At 29.9% G+C, this 19773-nt stretch overlaps 1 long non-coding RNA gene across 2 annotated transcripts in view; it reads left to right on the top strand.

Annotated features, from left to right (window-relative positions):
* LOC113372987 overlaps window positions 1–19567 on the top strand; it is a 73975-nt gene extending 54408 nt beyond the window's left edge. The window contains exon 3 of one of the 2 annotated variants that reach the window (XR_003366828.1): window positions 19356–19567. This is a non-coding gene — a long non-coding RNA (uncharacterized LOC113372987). Of the gene's footprint in view, window positions 1–1241; window positions 1271–19355 lie in introns of those variants that run through there. The other variant, XR_003366827.1, reaches the window with a different exon arrangement.
* The last annotated feature ends 206 nt before the right edge of the window (window positions 19568–19773 follow it).

Below are 19773 nucleotides of genomic sequence, written 5' to 3'. Positions count from 1 at the left end.
GCATACAGTCGCAAAAACGTTAATAAAACTGTCCAATTTTTTAATAAGGCCAATGTGTCATTTACTTCATATGTACCATTTATATTCCATTATTGTCTGTATTTCCTCTATATGAGTGTTTTACTATAAAATAATCAGGATATTGAATCCAGCATTACAATATTCAATCTAAAAAAAATTACTTAATTTAGCAAATTATTAAGTTAATGAATCAGATTCAATTGAGATCAATGTGCCAGATTACTGTTCGAGTTGCATTTGCACAAGGACACAGCCTATGAAATTGAGAAATCTCGGCGGCTTGTCTAATAGGATAATATGCAGTGCGTGCGAAAGATAATTCCTTATATTTCTGCCAGAGATTTTGAAAGCAAGCTTATTTGCTATTACATTGGTATTGGTCAGATCAATGTGTGTAAAATAATTTAATAGACGAGCTTGCGATTAAAATTAGGGTTTGTGCTTTCATAACACTACAATTTTATTTTAAAAGGTATAAGCAAAATATGTTAATAACATCATGTATAATAAAAATTTTACAGAAATGAACTTAAATTTAATTGTAATTTATCCAATATTAACTATTGAATTAATTCGAGAAAATGTTAAAAAACTGCATATAAGAATTTATTTGCCTAACTGTTTTACAATCTTCTAATATATTACTTTTAGATTGTATTAATTTGACTTACTATATCAATAGCTTACTGAAATCGTTATGCACACTTTTTTAAATAAATATTAGGGATTTGATAGTTCTATTGTTTACCTGATATCGGGCTTGTATCAGATTTTTACTTTGCTCTTGGTTTCAATGATTTCCTTAAATATTGTCTTATCAATGATTTCAATGATTTTCCTTAAATATTGTCTTAACTGATATATTTTAATGTCTAATATTTATTAGTATGCTAATTAATAAAAGTTTATGGTTCAATGATAGTATTTTGAATTTGACTATCTCGATGATCCATTTAAACTTCTACATTTCAATATAATTGTATTGAATTGTTTCCAGTATATGCTCTAGAAAGACTTAAAACTTACAATGTCTGTAATATTAAAAGAAAAATAGATATCATATTATCATTTTGATTTTCCACTTGTATCAGAATACAACACTTGAATAAAATTATGACCAGACAGAATTATGTACATTAATTATAATATTTATGTATGAAGTATATTTTAAATTAATATTTATTTAATTAAAATATTTTTTTTGTTTTTTTTTTTTTTAGTTTTGACCCAATACGCGAATGGACGGCGACAGAAATAAATCGTTAGTTTAGTGATGCTGGTTTGCTTGTTTCTGGAGAACAACAGGTAATTAATTTTTTACACTTAATTTTATTAAATTTTATATTATTCAATATTTTCAACTAAATTCGCTTAGTCAAACACATTTACTGAGAGTATAGATTTTTTCTTACTAACTGGCGAAACAAATATGAAAAGTTTATGTTAGAAACATCAAGTTGAAAATTTTGAAATTCTTAATCAGATGTGTAATTTGAATTTTACAATACCGATATAATATTGCGAATTGATTATTCGATCCGACTGCTGAGTGTATCGGAAAATGATCGATTTCATTTCACTATTGCGGGGCGTACGTGTGCCATTATTCAGAATGGATATGGATATGGATAACTTACGGACTTCTTATTTCTTATTTTTGTTATGTAACAACAATAGGAATCAGTTGATCGCCTTAGATAATAACAAACTCCATACGGAGTCTAGAGTAAAATTTACTTCAATCGTCATATAGCTATTAGTTTATGAAGTGAACTAAATTTTTATAACTATTTTTTTATGAACTATCAAATATTTATTTTATATTTTACTATATGAATACTTGTTTTATAAACTATCATAATGTTTGACTAATGCAAGTTTGTTACTATATCCATATTTGTGTTATAAATAAAGCAATATTTGACTCTAAAATTCTACGTTCATCTCACAATCTCATCATCTGCCATTGATTATAGAAGATTGTATAATAGAATATCTAAAATGATTTTAAATTAATTTTAAACAGGAACATGAAATATACAATGTGTATTGATTACACACCTTTCTTTTAAATTATGTCGATGTAGTATTGATGCACAATTGATATTGTGTTTGTCTTGACTAGAAAAAGAAATTAAATGAACTTCGTTTGCCAATTATTAAATATAATATTTATCAAAAAACCTGCTTGAATTCTGGATTCTAAGAAAAAATTACGACCAATAAAGTTGATTTTTTTAAAAGAACTTAATATGTCTTTTGAATTAATTTTAGTTTTTGAATTAAAGAAAATGGTTTGAAAAAATGAAAGTTAATTAGATAATTTTAAAAACCAGTTTCTACCACTTTGAACACAATTATTATTAATAATATCTTTCTCAATAATTTATTGCTTGCTATATATTCCGCAATACACACTGATCAATCAGGATTAATTAAGTCTATAATTTCTTATAATTTATTCATTAATTCAGACTCACATGTGAACGCGTCAATATGTCAAATTTGATATTTATATTGACTATATATTTGCATAAACACAATCGCATAAAGTCTCTAAATTAGGATTCTCGATTTTAATCCGTTTGCCACCACACAATTAAAAAGTTTTAATTGTGTCATTAGTTTGATTTTAAATATATGTATATATATATATATATATATATATATATACTCAAATGTGGACGCGTAAAAATGTCACTGAATAAAAGCTAAGACTATAGCCTAAACATAAGAATTTTAAAATATGTTTCTTAAAATTATTTTTTTATTGATTTTGCTCTATTTTATTAAACTGATCTGCTGTATATATAATAAATACTTTTAAATTCATAATTCTAAATTTCAATTCTTTTAGAATAAAATTTTTAATAAAAATGTAATACATTTTATGATATGCGCTATATTACGCAATTAAAATACCTCAAATCTGGTTTTATAAAATTAGATACGCATTGAAACAAATGCATTGGTTTTATGATTGCGTTGATTAACATAACATTAAAATAAAATACCATTTTATATACACATCAATTTACATAGAAGATAATCCTGATTATGACATCTATCGCGTGCACTGATACTTTCGCCTAAAGGTTAAGTAATATTTAATTAATCGAAATTAATTTAATTAAAAATATTTTATTATTATTCTGGATCAATTATGATTGAAATTGGTTTAAAGATTAGACCGGATTTAGGCTACATTCAAATTAAATTTAATATCATATTATTACTGAGCATGTATTCATATTATACATCTTTCTACCTTTGGACCCTACGTCAAAATTAGTATAGTTTAGCTGTTATGGCGACTGTCGCTACCGGACCCTGTCACAACCGTACCCAGTCCTTCCTATTTAATTAAAGTATCAATTAAAACTGTCTCTAGTTATCAATTGATTCAATTTCTTCATCGAATTTCTAGTATTACCTCTCGATATAAGCTGACGTAAGTGACTCGGATCTTCGTCTTCGGAAATAGACCATAAGAAAACTACTAATAGATAGTAGGGTTTGGCCCTAGAGCGCTGACTGCGCCAATAATAAAAGCATTAAATTCTGCATTGTAATGCCTGGGTTGTGTATATTGAAATAATATTTAATGTTTTATTATAATGTCGACGCAATAGATGAGCCTCGGGCATATCGTAATATTGCGGACCGTTTCTAAATAACATGGCACGGCGTGCGGGGAATGGTCGACTATAATTTTAGGATAAATCTTTAACAGGCGCATATTCGAGAAGTTAATTATACAACAAATTAACTTATTGTTAATATTTATTATTAATAAAATTGCATTATATTTGAAACTGCTGTTCGCTACCTAATTGTATCGCTAAATGTAGTATTTATTGATGTAGAGAACTTCCGCGGACAGCAATGTTGAATTCTATGATTTGGAAAGCTGATTGATCATATTATTAAATATAATGAAACATGAATAATTAGGGTGCCATTTGGGCATACCAAAACACATGTCAACTCTTCTCACGTCTGTGTAAAATGTGGAAGCACAAGACTTCCATCTGCATAACCTAACAATAAGACAATTCAACCACTTGCGATCTTAGCAGCAAAACTAACTTAGCTATCTATGAAGGAATTGGAATCAGTTATAAATATTTAACGTCTAAAAAGAACTAAGATAAATCATAGTAGTACCACCATCTGGCATCTTTAACCAGCCCACAACGTAATAATGTGAACGATCAGTTGCCAATCATAAATACTTCAGACTTTGCAAAGAGATTTTGAAGATATGTTTAAACAGCTAATGGATCAAAAATCAAACCATACTTAATATGCTTACCATAATAGCTATGAAATAATGTGTAAGCTTCTCAGAAGTTCTCATTGAAACGATGCTTTAAACCACAAATTTATATATCTACGTCATTGTGGTTTCTTCAGTGTGCGGTCCACTTAGAAACAACTTAAAAATTTGAAGATTATAGTAGATTGGTGACTGACAGCCTGAAAAAAAGTTGACTCTGGTGACAACAAAACAAAATTTCTTCCTTTTATCTTCTGAAAAAAAGTAAAAGATATTGCCATGAGCAAATATACTGGGAAAGGGTAAAATATATAATAAATGATAAACAAAAAGGATACTGTACCGAAGTAGATAAAATGCTGCCAAATAGAAACTACAATTTACCAAACCAAAGAAACTCGTTTTGTAAATTGTCGTACTATAGAAATAATTTTTAACATTATTATATATACTGTTAAAAGTTAATAATGTTATACTAAAAAAATATTTTGTTCTTCAAAATAAAATATGATTTCGTAATATTGCAACATTATTACAACACCAATAATCTTTTGTGTAGAGATAATTAACTTTTAGTTATCCGACCAACAAATAATTTGGATTTAGAGTTATCCTACTTCCAAAGGTTAGCGAGTCAAATATATATTTTTGATTTTGTAGCAACTTTTATTTTATGATTATGTATTTGACACAAACGTGCAAGATAGTTCAGAGAAAAAGCATGCACGAGCGAATCAAAATGTAATGTTTGCAATCTTACACTATAAGAAATTACATAACATCGAGTAAACCGCATAAATATAGGTGGATAAGTGCAAATTTTCGATTAGTATTTACAGAGCTCGTGATAAGCGGAGGTCTCAATAATAGTTTATATATTTACATGATCTTCAGTTAGATGATGATGCATGGTCATTTAGAAAATTGCATCTGCAATGACTATGAGAACACGACGATTACTCAAATGTTTGAACACGTCAAAAGTTTATTGGAATCTCTTGGACAACAAAGATATATGAACACTCACCAGTTCAAAAATGAGTGTCTCCTTTTTTATTTGCTTTCATAATTCACAATCTGTCGTTAAAAAAGGAAATAACATTCAGTAATTTTGGTGGATAATTATATTAGGGGGAAGGTCCAGTGACAATCCGTTTTGTTGTTGAAATGGTGAGTGTCTGGTGTAAATTATTCGGAATTTGTCGCTTCGTTACATATCTATAAATCTGCAAAATGCACAATTTGATATGCTTCTAATTTAAATAATCAATATTAATCGCAAACCGTAAGGACTTGTCCTGCAATAAATGCCGCGTAAATTGATATCGCTCTTGCTCAATAGTATTTTAAATAACGAAGGTATAATTTGCATAACTTCGTCGAAAGAGGCGGCATTACTGTCTCCGTATTAAATATTGCGGCTATTAAGTGATTAAGTTAAATGTAAATGGCGCTTCGGAATAATTCAATTTTATATTTACATTGGAAAAGCTGTAATTATTGTATTAGATATGCGACAAGGTATTCTATTAGATACGCTCGGCGTCGATACTAAGTAAGTTTTGAGTTTCGTTAAGTATAGGATACGATATAGGCAAGTGTTTGCAGATTTGTAATATTTACGCGCCGTGTTGAAAATTATGGTCACTTAAGTTTTTTTACTCGATGCCATAATAGTAACTTCAGTTTATCAATAACGAGGTCCATAAAACTTAATGCAATCTATCAAATTGATAATGTGCTTACCTGAGTTTTGAAAAAAGTTATTAAGTTTATTAAAGTTATTAAAGGCACAAAGGTCCAATTTGAATTTGAGCAAATATATTGTGAAAACCAAACCAATTATTTATTACAACAAGTAACACATAACAAATAAACTACTATCAGACTAAGTTCAGTAAAACTGCTAATTCGTCATTGCTGAATTTTTTGTACTGTTTTTCAATAATATGTTATCTAGCTAGTTTTTTCTGCTCCATTGGCGGGGTAAAGTGGGACAGCCAGGGGGCAAACATGAATTTTATTGTTTTCACCTTTTCCAGGGTAAAAGCTCAGATGGCTCTTTTTAGCCAACCCACATTTAAGAAGTTATATGGAAAAGTAAGCATTTATAGAAGTTATACAAAAAAGTAAGCATTTATAGAAGTTATATAAAAACTGTTGAATCTAACTCAAAAATAACAATACAACTTATAAAACAATCAAATAACGTATACTTAAAAATTATATCAAGGTCTCGTAAACTAAACAACCATGCTCACAACCAAAAAAACTAGCAAAGGAAGAAACTGCTTTTGTTATGGATTTTTAAACATTGCTGTTTATCTCCCGAATACGTCTCCCGCTACATCGTAAGAATCAATGTGATGGCTGGTTGTACATTTTTTCCCTCTACTTTCAAATATTGTTTTTTTTAAATTCTTAACTTCACTTTTTATCCGCGGACCTTTAAATCCCACTCTACCCTACTATTCATATATTTTTAACTTCCCGTAGGGCAAGTTATAGTAATCGCAAAAAAATCGAAAATGAAAATTTTAATATATCTTTACGTTTCAAAGGTTTCTGAACATTTTGGCATACCTTAGAAAAAATGAATGTATGTGTGTGTGTGTATGTATGTATGTATGTATGTATGTATGTATGTATGTACGTGTGTGTATGTATGTGCGGATACAAATTTTCGTCGACGATTTAGGGAACACGGATCAACCGATTTGAATAATTCAAAAAACATTCGGTTCATATTGATAAGGAGACGTGCTGATTAGTTTTTGGCAAAGGCAGGTCTAGCCGTTCCGAAGATACGGGGCAAAAAGTGCCAAAAACGGTAACTCAGTTTTTAAGAGAACGGAGCGTCCGATTTGAATAATTCAAAAAACATTTTACTTGTATTGAAAAGATGAAGAATCGATAAAATTTTCATGAAGGTAGGTCTAGCGGTTTCGGAAATATGGAGGAAAAAGTAAAAAAATGAGACATTTGGCGGTCAAAAATGATTATTGGATATATGCACATCAAATTATCAGATATTTTATAGAGATTTTAACAATAAGTATACATTTTTTTAACATTCCTATGGGTTCCGTACCAATGCTTATGCGTTAGACAGCGACGCGGCGCTTACGCGCTTTATATTTTGTCCCTATGCAGATAAAGCAGTACGATTGCTTTGAAAAAAAGTTCAGATCTTCCACAATATGTCAAAATAAAGAAAAAAAATTTTTTTTTCAACAAAAAAAAATTTATTTTTTTATTTTTTTTTTAATTTTTTTTTATTAAAAAGTTATTTTTTGTCTAATTTATAGTTTCTCAAAAATCTTATTTTTTCAAAGTAAATTTTTTTCAAAAATGTTAATCGTTTTTAAAAAAATCATAATTTTTGGTACGGGAAGTTCCAGCAATTTGCCTTAAGGCACGATGCCTTAATTGCCTTAAGACAGAATTCCACTTACAGCTAGTTCATCCATTTTTTGGGCATTTTTACTCGTGAAATCTTTAAGCGCCTATAACTTTTGAACGAATCATCATAGGACATTGATGTTCCCAGATGAAATATTCGAAATCAAAAGATCTTTGACCCAGTATAACAATTTTTAAAATACCTCTTACCGTTCGCGAGATATACTCCAAAAACAGTTTCAAATTTTCGAATTTGAAACAGTTAAATGCCCATATCTCGGAAAATATTCAAAATAGGGTCATGATGTATATGAATGAAATATGCGCATTTAAAATATGTATCTGCAGGTGCAAAAATTTTTATGATACCTCTAACCGTTCCCGAGATATTCGCTAAAAACCATTCGCCTCCTTTTCAAATATTAAAAATGCGTTTTTCTCGAAAACTATTTGAAGTGCGATCGAAATTTTTTAATAGCATTTTCCTTATGTCATAAGGTATCAACGTTGTGAAAATCATCAAAATCGGAAACAAAAAATTTTCATCCAAAATCGGAAAAAAAACGTGACCCTAGCATCATGCTATAAATTCAGTTTTTTCTTATTTATTCGGCAACCGTTGAGAATATTAAAATGCAGTTTTTTTCACGTTATTCTAGCCCACAAGACAATTCACCTGACGTCTAATTGAAGCTTCTACGTGCCCGGGAAGTGTGTGAAAAATTAAAAAAACTAACTAATTTTTCGTCCATTTTTTGGGCATTTTTACTCGTGAAATCTTTAAGCGCCTATAAATTTTGAACGAAACATCATAGGACATTGATGTTCCCAGATGAAATATTCGAAATCAAAAGATCTTTGACCCAGTATAACAATTTTTAAAATACCTCTTACCGTTCGCGAGATATACCCTAAAAACAGTTTCAAATTATCATGTTTGAAACAGTTCAACGCCAATATCTCGGAAAATATTCAACATAGGATCATGATGTGTATGAATGAAATATGCGCATTTAAAATATGTATTTGTAGTGGCGGGATTAGCTCAAGAGTAGCGTTCCCGATTCACATGCTGGAGGTTCTGAGTTCGAATCCCCGGCAAGAATTTGAAAAATATTAAATTAGTTAAGTTTGAATAATAATAGAATTATGAATTGTAATAAAAAGATTTGTATGTAAAAATAATCAGAATGTATAAAAAATTAGAGAATTAGATTTAAAAATGAATTGAAGTAAGAAGAGTTTAGAAGATGAAATGAGAAGTATAGAAGAAGAACATAGAAGTGTTTAGAAGATACTAAAGAAGAATTAAGATAAGTTGAGAAATATAGAAAGAATAGGATTATATGAACAAGATAGTATAAAAATTGAAAGATTACATAGGATATATGATTGTATAGAATAATGTAGGTGGCTAAATGCTCGAGTAAGCGAGGCCAATGAAAATAAAAAATAAAAAAAAAATATGTATTTGTAGGTGCAAAAATTTTTATGATAGCTCCAACCGTTCCCCAGATATTCGCCAAAAACCATTCGCCTCCTTTTCACATATTAAAAATGCGTTTTTCTCGAAAACTATTTGAAGTGCGATCGAAATTTTTTAATAGCATTTTCCTTTTTTTAAAATTTTTTAATAGCATCATGCTATAAATTCAGTTTTTTCTTATTTATTCGGCAACCGTTGAGAATATTAAAATGCAGTTTTTTTCACGTTATTCTAGCCCACAAGACAATTCACCTGACGTCTAATTGAAGCTTCTACGTGCCCGGGAAGTGTGTGAAAAATTAAAAAAACTAACTAATTTTTCGTCCATTTTTTGGTCATTTTTACTCGTGAAATCTTTAAGCGCCTATAACTTTTGAACGAAACATCATAGGACATTGATGTTCCCAGATGAAATATTCGAAATCAAAAGATCTTTGACCCAGTATAACAATTTTTAAAATACCTCTTACCGTTCGCGAGATATACCCTAAAAACAGTTTCAAATTATTATGTTTGAAACAGTTCAACGCCAATATATCGGAAAATATTCAACATAGGATCATGATGTATATGAATGAAATATGCGCATTTAAAATATGTATCTGCAGGTGCAAAAATTTTTATGATACCTCTAACCGTTCCCGAGATATTCGCTAAAAACCATTCGCCTCCTTTTCACATATTAAAAATGCGTTTTTCTCGAAAACTATTTGAAGTGCGATCGAAACTTTTTAATAGCATTTTCCTTATGTCATAAGGTATCAACGTTGTGAAAATCATCAAAATCGGAAACAAAAAATTTTCATCCAAAATCGAAAAAAAACGTGACCCTAGCATCATGCTATAAATTCAGTTTTTTCTTATTTATTCGGCAACCGTTGAGAATATTAAAATGCAGTTTTTTTCACGTTATTCTAGCCCGCAAGACAATTCACCTGACGTCTAATTGAAGCTTCTACGTGCCCGGGAAGTGTGTGAAAAATTAAAAAAACTAACTAATTTTTCGTCCATTTTTTGGGCATTTTTACTCGTGAAATCTTTAAGCGCCTATAACTTTTGAACGAATCATCATAGGACATGGATGAAAGGATGAAATATTCGAAATCAAAAGATCTTTGACCCAGTATAACAATTTTTAAAATACCTCTTACCGTTCGCGAGATATACTCCAAAAACAGTTTGAAAAGTTTATTTCAAATTATATTATAAACACTTTTAAATGTTTTAAAATTCAATAGAGTTGAATAACTTCAATGACTCTGGTACATTTATACATACGACTTTAGGACTTCGCAAATTATTTCGATTTTTTCAAGTATCAGGAGCCCACGCGCACTCTAGATATAATGGCTGTGCGAGCCATTACTTTCTTACAAATATGTTATAAAGAACTATTATTAAAGTAGCAAAATGTTAAGTATATCAGATCCTAAATTGAAATAAGTTAGTAATAAGTTTAGTTATCATTGAATAAAAAATCGATAAAGATATATGTCAGAATCATTTCATAGCTATTCAACGCAAGTATATAGGGTGTTTTTGTACCGGCAGAGCGCGTACTAGCTTAAGTTTTTCCAACTTTTCTCCCAAAGTTCCATTTAGATTTAAATGAATTTTTGAATAATAGAAGAAAAATGTACAGGCTTTCGAATGATGCTAATATAAAAGTAGTCAAATAAGCTGCACTGGTAGAAAATGGAAAATGAAAAATCATTTTTACTTTTTCACGCACTAACAAATAATTTTTTCGCATTATCATTATCATTATCATTTATCAATTATCATTATCACGAGTATAGTATATATTGTTATACCCAATGTATCACTAATTAATTCGTTATAAGCGCGCCATGTTGTTCACTTAAGTAAGTTTTAACTTTGAAATAAAAAATGTTCAAAATTTACAAGAGTAGTTCGATAATTTTGGTTTCAATAGCAATTTGAATCATTCTGCTTCAAAACTAATTACTTCTTCTTGAAATATACGATTCGAGGAAAAAGCTCGTGCTCAGACATATGAAATATATGAAGTAAATGTAAAATTTAAATCTCACTGCATTTTTTCAGATACTCTTCGGAGTTTCCATATAATTATAATTTAATTTGTTCTCGTGCCATGTGGGATCCCCCGAGAAGAAATTGCTAAATAATCGCGCACTGTACAACAGCCCGTGCTTGATTTCGTTTTGCAACACGGTGTATCGAAACGGAACGCCCCGCCCGTCTTATTAATTTTTCTTATGGGTTCCGTAATCGATCTGCAATTGCCCGATAATGTCGAGATCGAGAGTTAATATTTGTACACGGTCAAGATCTCAAAAATATATTACAACTTATCAGCACTTAATAACAATAATTCTTCATGTCAGTACCAGGTTGTTGTGAAAATCCATTGAATTAGTTTCGAGCTACATGTGAACCTGTTATGTTATTTATTTAGCTGGCTGTTGAAGTTAGCCACAATAAATGATTAAAAATTCTTTTTATATTCTAATCATGAATAATGCTGGAAATAAATTATCTGATATTTAATATTACACTTGTAAAGAAAATACCAATTATTATATACATATTTCTAAATAAAGCTTTTACGTAGTGCTTGCTGCTATTATTTAAATCCTGAAATCTATCTTCTCTATATATATTTCAATCATAACATCAACTAATTATCGTTTTAAATACATAATTGACTTTGATTGACAAGTTGTGATGATTCAATCACTTGGTCGTAGCTGGCGGCGGTGTGTTTTTTAGATATTGGATTAGCATATTAAATATTTTATATAGTTATTAGAGATTATTATATTAAAGCGTATATTTTATATTTTACTTCTTATATCATTGCACGTGTGTATTGTCGGTTATTTTTCAAGCCTTTAAATTGGTATGAGCATAATTGATTAAGAAAAGTCTGGTGTGACTGGTGAACGATCCTTTAAATGTTAAGCTTTTCAATTATTATCAATAGTAAAATATTTGATTTCTTTGCTCAAAGCTAGTAAGAAACTATTGAAAATTATATAAATTGGTCAAAAATTATTTTTCATTCGTTCTCCTCAAATGAGATATTTTTCATCTGGTATCTACATATTATACTTGAGTGAACCATTCCATAAATCTAGGCAATCTGAGATAATGGCTTTGGGATGGTCCGCTCTGGTTACCAGCTCCTCATTTATTAAAATTTTTGGATATAGGCGTACAGTGAGCTAATGATTGATCTTCGACGACCAAAAGAATTTAATGAAAGTCCTATAACTGCAGTTTATCCTATGTCACCTATACTATTTTCTGCATTACCTATATTCGTCACTGATGGTTTATATAGTCGATAATTAAAAATAACGATCTACAATGTTGTTCAAGAAAGGCGTTCAGGCAACAAGCGTGTTATATTGGCACGATGCTTTATTATCTGCTCGCAAAGAATTCGCTTATGTTATTTTATTTCGGCTGCATTAACTCAAGGCTCGATACAACTTTCATTGTGTATTGTTTCAAGCACTTCAACATAACTCACGATCAGTTTATTTACATATAGATAAGACATCCATTACGAGTTACGTATTAAGTTTTATGGCAGCCGATAAAAATGTGAAATTCATCGCGAAAAGAATTTAACAGTTTTATAAAATCATTAAGAAACACGCACACCGGCACATCAGACAAAAAGAGATTTAAATGATTATAATTTGTTATGAAACATATATAGCCAAACTATTATACGGATTTGAACCCTCAATACAATATTTAACAAATTTCAACAAATTTTCTTCTTCGCTTAAAATGCATTTACCATTATGGAACGTACTTTATATAATATCAAACTTAAAGATTAAGCATCAAGGTATCTCAACTGTTATGAAATTATAATGTACAAGTCCGATTTCTCTTCAAAGATGTTATTAAATTAAGATAGATAAGTTATACTCTGAATGGAGTTATTAGTGCAGTAAAACCGTATGACGAAAGAATGCATATATAGAGTTGCCGTGCAGAATGATGGATTTTAGTCATTAAGCTAAGTTAACAACTCTTTGGCTTGACCCTAGGGAGGATTGATGATATAACTGGTTGTTGCCTTAGCATGGAAAAAGTCTAGCGCTGGTGGCAACACTCTTGCATAAAACGAAACCATAAAATAGGTCTTTCAAAAAAATGAACAGCTATCAGAAGTTAGGAGTTTCATAAGCTGTTGTGCTAATTTGACTTTATACTAGTCGGTTCTACAGATGGCAACCCATCCAGTTGTCCCACCTCTGTGTGTAAAATTATTATAATTTCTGAAATATGGTAATTTTAATTGATGCAGCAAAGCCTGATCAGGACTATATTCACTCACAAACGTACTCCTATACAAGACCTCTGATTCAAGATGAAAACAGGTTGGTGGAAGAATTATTGGATACTGATTTTTTTATGCTTGATACAAGGAGAATTTTGCAAAATCCTTGTTTACCACTTGAAGTTGGACTAACCGTGTTGATAAATTGACAATAATCATTTAGGGTCGGCATACATTTATTATGTTGAGTCGCCGCCGCGGCATGTATTGTCCGTCCAACTAAGGCTTTGACAATAAGATTTCTTGCGATTATTGATTGTGCTTTGAAAATAAGGTCGGCACCCGTTCTTGTAATCGTATGATTGTGAATTTGTCATTCAAGATCGATGATATGAATAAATAGAAACAACTCTTTATTATTTCATACTCTACTCTTTTGGAGTAATGTTGGCTGCCACTAGAATTATATAGAGAGGCTAAAACATTTACATTTTATATTAATTCTAGTTTTCCTATCTTGAAGTAAATTCTGATTTTCACGTCATGATGCTCATATTATCATAATTCACATAAACCTATTCCACTCCATTTTAAGATTATAAAATATATGACCATGATCAACGTGTTCGTTTTTGACAGCTAGTTAAGAAATCTTACTGTGATATATGGCATTGCACGCGTACTATGCTTATTGTAATTACAGGTTTTATGGTAGCGATTCATCTTGTATTAATCTTTCAGATCAGCAATATTAATTTGTCCTTATAACCATATTAGTTAATGTATAATTATATTACTAACACAAGCTATTTCTAGCAATAAAATAGTTGGTATTCAGAGGAAAACATAATATGACTGTGGGAAATTTCTCAGAACACTTTGCAAGTCGAATTTTAAAGCAATTGATAAATACCACTTTGATCAATAAATATACGCTCTATAACAGAAATTGTAATAATAAAATTTATCACACAGAGATGAAACAACTGTTTGGTCGTCATTTGTGAACCATAGTATAAAGTCAAATTAGCTTAACAGCTTATAGGACTCATAACTTCTGATTGCTTTTCAAACTATATAATAAAAAAATATATTAGCCCCTTGGATAATAGTGATAAACAAAATCGATGAAATGAAGTAGCCTCACAGCAACTTTTCTGCCTCGAGAAAACGTTTGGACGGGATGAAAAAGTTGGAGCATTGTTAGGCCAAATTTGAAGAAGATTATATTGAAAAATAAATTGCCACTTTTACATGGCATTTTTTTTCATTTGCAGACTAAGTACGTAAATAACGCAATTTGTTGCAGAACGAAAAATTTTCAAAAAAATTTAAAATATACCTAAAGGTTTCATGATCAAGCATCCCTTTGCTGAATGACCTATCCTGAGGCCTACTATAATTTTAATGCAACATCGATCTTACATCATGTAATATGCTAATTCGATAAATCATAAAGCACAACACTGGTTCAATTTTTGTTGTTATTAATCGCTTACAGGTTCTGCATTATGCACCTGATCAAGCGTTCGGCCGGTCTAACGGGAAATTTTCATCGTGGCCGCAGGGTGAGGCGATTCGAGTCGAGTTGCCGCGTACCTCTTTCTCGGCGTTTTGCATCGTTAATTGCGAACCATTACCGCGTTCTGCTTAATGATCTCATATCACTTTCGTTCGAAGGCCCACCCGTGAGCGCGTCAAATTCATGCTCCGATCGCCGATTTGCTGCGGGACGATAATGGATCGCTCGCAACTTGGCCATGTGCGAATGTGCCGAGATTTTTTTTCTGATTCTGATTGTTCTTCTCTCTGGCTATTTGTTAATCGAGATTTTTGCACGACTTTTACATGCTGGTAAGTGTATGAGGAATATCTGCTTGACGCCCTGTGATATCAATCATTCAATAAAATCTCGGAATAAAGATTATCCGTGAAAACATTGTTATTAACTATTTTTAAAATTTAATATATTACTTGTGTATAACGTTACAATAATTTATTATATGACTACAAAAAAATGTTAATTGATGAGACATAACAGCAGTCTTATAGCCAATGTTAGCAGCGCTCATCACCATGACTCTACCTCACATCAATACAACCGTTCTTAAACGTTCTTATCGCTTGTCGCACAGATATATCTATTTGACCTATAAGTATATGTATAAAACAGCTCTTAATTGACTATTAATAATGTTTATTTACTGTGAATATCGAAAAATGTTGGCCAGAGGCTTAGTTGCTTTGCACGTTAGTGGTGGATGCACATATCATTGCCTTGACGATAGTTGAAGTATTGAAGAATGAAATATAGCAAGCAGAAATATTATATTAATATTATTTCTATAAGCTAAATTAAATACTAAATATTGTGATAAGGATGATATTCAATGATAATATTTTATAATCTAACCAGGCGTTCTCTTCATCCTTAAAGGATATATTCAAAATACAGAAAAGAGCATTAAGAATAATTTTTTCCCTCAGTTCCTTGTCCTCATGTAGGAATCTTTTCCGACAATTTAACATTCTCACTGTTCCTTGTATATTTTTGCTAATTACGTTGTCATTCATAAAGAATAATCCTGAACGCTTCAACCTATCCTCCATGTTGAATTCCTATTATAAAACAAGAAATTTGACTATAAAAGGATCAACTTTTAAACTTGAAACATCTTTTAATACCATAGGAGTACAGCTTTTTAATCTACTCCCACTACATATTAGGAAACTGAATTATCGTCAATTTCATAATACTATTGTTAAACTTTTAAAAGCACAAAATTTCTACGATACTTCTGAGTTTGCCAATTTCGATATTAAACGTTATTTTGATAATGAAATGCCTACTAATAATAATTGATACTTTTTTTCCAACAGTTACAATTTTTTCCCTTTTTCAATGCTTTTTCTAATTTTTATTCTAAATTATTTTAACATTTTTCTACTTTAAGTATTTTATCATTACAATTATTTTCATATTATATATTCTTTTTTGATACTGCTCTTCATTTTTATTTTCCAGATATGAGACTCAAATAAAAATTGCATAACGGATATTTAAAGAATTTTTTTATCACAAGAAGACTCTCAAGATCTACAACAATTAAACTATTTGAATTTTATTACATTTTTTTCTTTAAGTTATTGTATTAGATATTACTAATGTTAGGCTTAATATTGTTTAATAGTTGTATTTTACTGTAATTAATTCAGTTAAGATAATTTATTTTCTGTAATTATTGAATTTATTCCTGTATCCGTAAATATAAATATAAATATAAATATAAATATAAATATAAATATAAATATAAATATAAATATAAATATAAATATAAATATAAATATAAATATAAATATAAATATAAATATAAATATAAATATAAATATAAATATAAATATAAATATAAATATAAATATAAATATAAATATAAATATAAATATAAATATAAATATAAATATAAATATAAATAAATATAAATATAAATATAAATATAAATATAAATATAAATATAAATGGTCAGTTTTTCTTCGGCATCCTTTTCTTTCACTCTGACTAAATGGTTAGGATAGTTTTTTAACTTAGTTTAGTTTTGATGCTAATGATCTGATTGTTTTTTATACACTTGCAAATTATTGTAGACTGTTTCGTTGACATTTTAGATTGAATGTAGGATCAATAATAAAACATGAATGAAAAGATATGGGTTATTTGAACTACGCATTCTAAAGAATTTTGAATAAAAAAAAATGCCTCAGTTGGAAGTTTGATATACTATTACTAACGAGTTGAGTCGTAGTATGTACATCGCTTTTCTATCCTGTGTTTATAAAGCATGAAAATTAATTTTTCTAATACTTATTATTTTGATATTTACTTTTACTAGTTAATTTCCGCAAGCATATTTTACATAATAATTAAATTTTAGCTAGTGCATTCTCAAAGATGACGTAAGACAAAAAGTGAAGTGTTCTGATTACACATTGGTTGTGTTTGAAATATGTAGCAACTGGGTTTTGAGTCACGGTGACGACCTGTGACACCGCGTTAAATGCGATCGGATAATGCAATGTGCCTGATGGAGAATTCGAAACGGATGATCTCAGTTGGTTTTAAAAGTACTCCACTACTGCGAATCGCTAAAATGATTGCGTGGGAAATAATTTTAGAGTAAACCAGAGCGGGACTGAAAGGTCCACCGGTAAAAAGTTTTACTATAAAGTAGACAAAAGATGTGTAACTAGCCATCGACATAAACTGGGAAAAGTCGTCATCTCTAAAAAAACGGCCATTTTGACAGAATTTTTATAAGTCTTTTTATAAGTTGTTACCTTTTCTGGCTTTGAGCTCTGTTGTATAGTCACAATACCTGAATATAATTTTTAAGTATACGTTATTTAATTCTTTTATAATCCAACAATCAACTATTGATTCATAAAATAAAAATATTGGTGTATTCTGAATATAAGTGTTGTTTTCTATAGAAATATTTAACCAACTGCAGCTCCTTTGTACCTTCCATCGAGTATCCCGTAATATATCAGTTCGTTCCGGTGACTCGGGAGTGTAGAAGCAATCGCGATGTGTACGAAGATCTTGTGATCGCGTAATAGATTGGTCATAGATAAATCGATTATACCCGTTTAAACGTATTGTAACGTGATCTTGTAAATATAATGTGGCGATAAGGGAATGACAGAACAAGCTGCTGCATTTTCGCAGATGAATGACTTATACACGATACCAAATGCGTGTTGTTTTGTATTAGATGTCAATAGTAGTTTATCAAGTCTTGGGCAAATATAAATTGCATTGTGTATATGGTAGCAGAAATATATAAAATATATTCCTTTTTTTAACTAGAGCAGGATGAATCAAGAAACATATTTCTATTTTGTATTAACAGCGATCAGAACTACTTGTCCTATGAGCAGTTTTTTGAATAATTAGCCTAATGTTTCACGAGAGGCAACCCATCACTTATGGCCACTCTATGTGTGGAAAATATATTAAATATATATCTGATAGTTATACGTTTAGGGAATGCAACAATGTACCAAATACATATTCTCATTTGAGACAATTTTTGACCTCGAATGAAAATCCGTGGTGGGTATTGGACCTGGAAGTAGGAATTGCCAGACCACATTAATTCCTGCTACTTCTCTACTTCTCGGCTGACTGTTTTACAATTTTAAGATAGAATTTCAATATTTCATTATACAATTTCGGTTTAATCTCATCAGTTCACACGCGATGTGTTTTCCCGATAGGTATCAACTGTTCACCTTCGGGTCCTGCTGTCTTCCAGGCATCTAGGTCATATATCACAATTCAACTGTTAGACAATTTGCGCGGAACGATTGTTACATTATTCGCTCATGAAATCATTCGAATATTTCTCAGAGTGAGATCCAACTAAATGACGCGTCGTTTAACTCTGGGATAATAATGCACATTATGCTAGAGCAAAGGTTTTGGAATAATAGACAAACATCTGGTGCCGTAATTCAGCAGAATTTTATATATTATACGAATTCTATATAATAATCAGTATATTATTTTAAATATTTGCAAATATATTTATATCACGTTTTAAATTACATCAATTTAGACACTTTACGATTTCTATTTGAAACTCAAAATATTTCCAATTTTATTGATTCATTGTAATGCTCTGTTATATTTTCAAAGACATTGTCACATTTACCGAGAATTTCTCGAATAGTTTGGAAAAGGTAAAGTGGTTGAAATAATTATCGAATATATTGGATAATAATACACATCATATGATACTAAAATCTTCAAAACATTATTTGTAAAGTACTCAAATAACAATATTGAACTATCTAATACAATGAATGAATACAATCTATTCCAGGAGATAAGTTTTGGTATTGCAACTGCAGGATATTAACTGGGAACTGAAAGCCAATGCTCCGGATCAGGAATCATGAAAGCAAAATTTATGAAAAGCAAATGCATAAAAATTAATGAAAAAGTAATTAATAATGATGAAATAGTAATGGAAATATTATATAAGAGTGAAAAAGGGAATCAATGGTTCATGTGCTCTCACACCACGGACCTACCTTCGAGCAGAAAAATTGATTTTTGGGTCTTGTTTGGGAATTTTATTATCGCGATTTTGCATACATTTTTATTACTTACAATTAGTTTATGTAGTGGAATTAATAATGAAAATAAAAAATAATAAACATTTAACTAGTTTAATTTCAGAACTTCATTGTAGTCGTTTGCATCTTAAATTATCTTACGTTTATAAGGATATCATCAAT

This window comes from Ctenocephalides felis, unplaced genomic scaffold (genome assembly GCF_003426905.1).
Source record: "Ctenocephalides felis isolate EL2017-DRISC unplaced genomic scaffold, ASM342690v1 CF-g0.4_SCAFFOLD_01604, whole genome shotgun sequence".
NCBI lineage: Eukaryota > Metazoa > Arthropoda > Insecta > Siphonaptera > Pulicidae > Ctenocephalides > Ctenocephalides felis.
This window is presented reverse-complemented; position numbering and strand designations above follow the sequence as displayed.